Source organism: Notothenia rossii (genome assembly GCF_949606895.1).
Source record: "Notothenia rossii genome assembly, chromosome: 4".
NCBI lineage: Eukaryota > Metazoa > Chordata > Actinopteri > Perciformes > Nototheniidae > Notothenia > Notothenia rossii.
Genome location: NC_136902.1, coordinates 60323942 through 60329941, shown reverse-complemented (window position 1 = coordinate 60329941; position 6000 = coordinate 60323942).

Genomic DNA, 6000 nt, shown 5'->3' with positions numbered 1-6000 from the left:
CTCCTGAGCTGGACCGTGCACCCAGAGCGCCGGCTGCTGGGCCGCAGCCAGGGGCGAGACCGCGACCTGTGATATTGCGGCTGCATCGCTACCAAGTCAAGGACCTGATTGTCCGGGAGGCCCGCAAGAGACGAGGGGATCTCCGCTTCCGTGGGACACCAGTGCAGATCTACGAAGACTTCACACAGGAGGTTCTCGAACAGCGGGCGAAATACCGAGACATCATGTCAAAGCTGTACAACCTAGTTCTCAGACCGGCTCTTCTGTTCCCTGCTCGCCTGCAGATCACACTTGGAAGCGGGGCTAAGAAAAGGTTCCCCTCGCCCCTGGAGGCTGTAGCCTTTGCAGCTGGCTATGAACGCGAGCCGGCTAACTAACCACTGATGTTGTGCTAGGCTAGTGGTGGCTGAGCTAGGCTAGGCTAAACCACGCTAGCGCTGCATTGATGGTGGACCGGGTACGTTACAACCGTTATGTTTGTTCACAATTGATTGTATAATCTAACGTTACCTAGCCCTGACAGCGCACAATGCGACATGTGGTCTTCATTTATTTTTTGTATGATTACATTTTTGTATTTACATTATATACCCGGGGTGTTTTTTGCAGTTTTTCGAATGTCCTTGTTAACTCTTAATAAACTTAATAATTGTTTCTGGGCACTTTACAGCCGTCGTTCTGTTGGGACGTAATTTCTTTTATAACTAACGTTGCTCGGCCATGACAGCACACGATGTGACATGTTTACATATATTTTAATTTAATTTAATTGTTTTCATTTTTATATTTACACTCTATACCCGGGATGTTCTTGCACTTTTGCAATGTTCTTGTTAACATTTGCTGTTCACAATTGTTACACTTACTAAGGAGGTTGTATCTGCATGATGTGGGTACTGAGACACCTTGAAGAAGGAGAGATGATTCAGGTAGGGAAGTTATTGCCAATTTCATTGGCAGATGAAGCTCAGGGGTGGGGAGGGAGTGGGGCTAGGGCATGGAAGGAGGTGGGAGGGAGAGGGCTGGAGAGGGCGGGGCATTTATTTTGATGGGGCTATAGGTTCCCATTTGTTTGAGGCAGCTGTTTCATTTACATTCTGTTTTGTCATCTTTATGTACACTGTTCTCTCCATTTTTAGTTGTGGATGTTCTAGGGCTGTTCTTACACCTTCAATGCTGTACGCGGTGTCATGGCTAATGTAACTGGTACAGGGACTGGTGGTGGACAGGCGGTCAGGATACTCTCTTTGAACACTGGTGGGTTGAATGCTTCGGTGAAACGCACAAAGATTATGACCCATCTTAAAAACCTGAAGGCGGATATAATGTTTATACAAGAGACACATCTATGTAAATCTGATCAGCGAAAGCTGAATAGGCCGTGGATTGGACAAATGTTTCATTCACAATTTAACCTAAAGACAAGGGGCACAGCCATTTTAGTTCGGAAAAAAGTAAATTTCACCCCTACTAATACAATTTTAGATCCAAATGGACGTTATGTCATCATTTCTGGTACACTCTATCAGAAGCCGGTCATCTTAGTTTCCGTGTATGCTCCCAATTGGGATGATCATAATTTTGTGAAGTCGCTATTCTCCACAATCCCCGATTTGAATTCCCACCTATTGATACTGGGAGGAGATATGAATTGTGTTATAGACCCAGCACTAGACAGATCTAGTTCCAGAACTGTGGCGCCCTCTAAAACGGCACAAACTCTCTCTGCTTTTATGGACCACTATGGCTACGTTGACCCGTGGAGATTTTTACAGCCCTCGGCTAGGCAATACTCTTTCTTTTCCCATGCACATCGTTCATACTCTCGCATAGATTATTTTATTGTTGATAAAACATTTATTTCGTCGATTGTCTCTGTTCAGTACTCACCGATAACTGTATCAGATCATTCAACTGTGATCCTGGACATTCACTTTGATCATAAGCCTAAGGAATTTAGATTTTGGCATCTTGACCCTCTTTTACTTCCTGATGCAGCCTTTTGTGAGTGTATTTCGGAATCAATTACATTCTTCTGTGAGACCAACCAAAATGAAGAGACCTCTGCGTCCCTACTCTGGGAAACCCTTAAAGCTTTTCTTAGCGGTAAGATCATCTTGCATACGTCACATGTTAATAAACTTTGTAGAGCATGCCAAAGAGAACTGGAAGAATCTATCATTAATCTAGACAACCAACTATTTTCCACTCAATCACCTGATCTATTTAAAGAAAGGATGGGGCTCCAAACAGAACTTGACCTTCTCCTAACAAGAGAGGCTGAACGACGACTCCTACATTCACGAGGGTCTATATATGAACATGGTGATAAAGCTGGCCGTCTCCTGGCCCACCAACTAAAGGCTATGGTTGCCTCGAACCAAATCACCCAGATTCGGGACGGGTTGGGCTCTCTCACTTCTGACCCGGGAGAGATTAATAACATCTTTAAAACCTACTACTCTCGTCTCTACACGTCTGAATCCCCTGATAACGAAGATCAGCTACATACATTTTTGGATAAATTAGATATGCCCAAGATTTCGACTAACGACCAACAGACACTAGATGCCAAACTGCAGCTCGCTGAGATTAAAGAGGCAATACAGTCAATGAACAGTGGCAAATCACCGGGACCTGACGGATACCCGGTAGAATTCTACAAAAAATTCTCAAATCAACTGTCCCCATTACTATTAGATATGTTTAATTCGTCGTACGACCAAGGCTCACTGCCGCCCACCCTTATGCAAGCCTCTATCTCTCTGATCTTTGAGAAGGGCAAGGACCCGTTGAGCTGTGCATCATATCGCCCAATCTCGCTCCTTTCTGTAGATGTGAAAATACTTGCGAAGATCTTTGCTCGCCGGTTGGAATCTATTATACCCTCCATCATTTCGGAAGATCAGACGGCATTCATAAGGGAGAGGCACTCCTTCACAAATGTCCGAAGAATTCTCAGCGTCATCCACAGCCCGCCTTCTCCTGCTGAACCGGAGGTTGTCATATCTCTTGATGCTGAGAAGGCCTTCGACAGGGTTGAGTGGGCCTATCTGTTTTCTGTCCTTCAACAGCTGGGCTTTGGTCCAGGCCTCATCTCCTGGGTTAGACTTCTGTACTCTTCCCCTCACTCCTCTGTATGTACGAACACCCAGCGCTCCAAATTCTTCCCTCTTTTCCGCGGGACGTGTCAGGGGTGTCCGCTCTCCCCACTACTATTTGCAATTGCTATCGAGCCATTGTCAATTGCTCTAAAAGCAGAGAGAGGAATTAAGGGGATTCAAAGAGGGGATATCGAACACAGGGTCTCATTATATGCTGACGACCTTCTTCTGTATGTGCGCGATCCTATAGCTAGTAATCCACACATACTCTCACTTTTGACCACTTTTGGTTCATTTTCAGGATACAAATTAAACTTCCAAAAGAGTGAATGTTTCCCTATCAACCAATTGGCTGCAGAATTACCTCCGTTGTCGTTGCCTTTTACAATATCCAACTCAGGGTTTAAATATCTGGGCATTGCAATAACGCAGTCTTTTAGTGCGCTACGGGAACAAAATCTTACTGTCCTGACGGCAACAGTCAAATCTGACCTACAGAGGTGGGGCCATCTGGCACTCTCTTTATCAGGAAGAGTTCAGACGATAAAAATGAATGTACTGCCCAGATATCTATACATCTTCCAATGCCTACCTATTTTTTTGCCTAAATCCTTTTTCACTGCTATTGATAATTATTATTATTATTATTATTTCCTCATGTATTTGGGCTGGTAAACATGCAGGAGCTAGTAGACCATTACTGCAGAGGGACAGGTTCCTGGGTGGGCTTGGTTTACCTAACCTTATGGGTTACTACTGGGCCACAAACACACACAAGATCATGCTCTGGTTCACTTCACCCCAGAGTGACTGGTGTCTTGTGGAGGCCAACTCATGTCGATCCACGTCACTTCAAGCCCTCGCGTGTAGCACTCTGCCCCTTTCCCCCTCACAATTGACATCTAACCCCGTTGTAATTGGCACTTTAAAGATCTGGGCACAAGTTAGACGTCACTTTGGTTGGCTTACTCTTCCTCAAGCGACTCCTGTCTGTAACAACCATCTATTTTTACCAGCCACAATTGACCCCCGATTTTCTCACTTGGAGAGGGAAGGCCTCCGCTGCATAGGGGAGTTATACATTGATAGCCTGTTTGCCAGTTTTGACCAACTACGGGTTGCCTTTAATCTAAGAGGATCTGATTTCTTTAGATACTTTCAACTAAGAAATTTTGCTAAGACCCACTCTCCACAATTCCCCCAATCCCTTCCTCCCAGTGGAGTGGATCTTATACTTAGTGCAAGAAATTTGTCTAGGCGCCATGTCTCTTATTTTTATGAACTTTTTTCTGCGGTTGATGAATCTGCCATTAACAAGATTAGAACTAATTGGGAAAAGGAACTACAGTTCACCTTCTCTGATGACTTTTGGAAGGAGGCCCTGAGAGCCGTTAACTCATCCTCCAGTTGCGCTAGACCAGCGTTTCTCAAAGTGTGGGGCGCGCTCCACTGGTGGGGCGCAGAGATGTGATAGGTGGGTCGTGAAATACCAAATAAAAAAAATAAAATATATATATATATATATATATATATATATATATATATATATTTTTTTTTTTTTCTTTTTCACACTGGTGGAATATCAAAACAACGGCCCGCCTGGGGTGAAAAATGCATCAATGAAAGCGACCCTCTACCACACAAAACAACACCTGTAAATAACCCAATTTGTGTTCTTTGAAATTGAAAAGGATATTGCATTGTGTTTGTTACTTTCATTGCAGTGTATGTCTTAAGTGTAATTTGGCATGTTTTATTTTGAAGGCGAGTTTACGCTGTTGACATTTGTTGTTGCTATGGAAACAAGAAACGTTTCACAGTGGGCGGAACTTGTCATAAAGTCCGCGATAATAAAGCCCACCCATTTAGAGGGAAGATATGATTGGTCAATTGTACTGTCATTTGACATTACTCTCTCGTTCAGTTACTATAGCTGGCCCTCTGTTAATTCATAGCTGGACGTCCAACAGCTCCTGTCTTCACCTCGCAGAGACGAGCTTCTTTCATTTAACCCTTCAAATTCAAACAGAAAATGAATAGACAGATTCAAAGGATTTATTTCTTTGGAAATGTTATTTTAAATACAATTTAATCAAGTTATTTTTGGTAAAACTAATGACAAATATTACTAAAAACATATTTTAAAAATATATATAAAGAAAAATATAATTTGTTTGAATGTTTTTAAATATTATTTTGTAGAATATCTTAGGCCCTCAGAGAGAGGCTCGCCACTGGTAAAAATCTCTCATACACACATGTGAAACGCTCTCACAGACACACACAACAGCGTTGCAGTCGGGAAGAAAAGCAATGTGGAGCGAGAGAGAGAGAGAGAGAGCAAACCTTTATCTATTTAATAAAGTTGTAAAAAATAAAGTAAGAAATCATTCCAATTTCTACTATAGGACAGTAAAAAGTTTAAAAGGGGAGGGATTAGTATGCATAAATAAAAAGAAAGAATGCTAACTCGGTAACATAAGATAAGAATAAACAAGTTTAAATGATTTGTTGTGATCATATTCTAAAGATGTTTGGATTCTTGAAAAGTATACAGCTCCCTTTCATCTGAGTGTTGAGAGCTGTATCCATACATTCATGTTGTGCTCAAAGTAGGGCTGCTCGATTATGGCAAAAATCCTAATCTCGATTATTTGGTTCAATAATTGATATCACGATTATTAAAAACGATTTACCATTTACTTTGAAAACATAATAAAAAAATAATAATTTGAAAAGGATGTTTTTAACAGTTGATTACCCTGTACTTTAAGTATAATTCAACTGAAAAACCTATTTAAAAAAAATAAAATCGTTTTATTTCGATTATGTTGTTTTCATAACCGTTGCAAGCCAAAATCGTAATTGCGATTAAAATACGATTAATTGAGCAGCC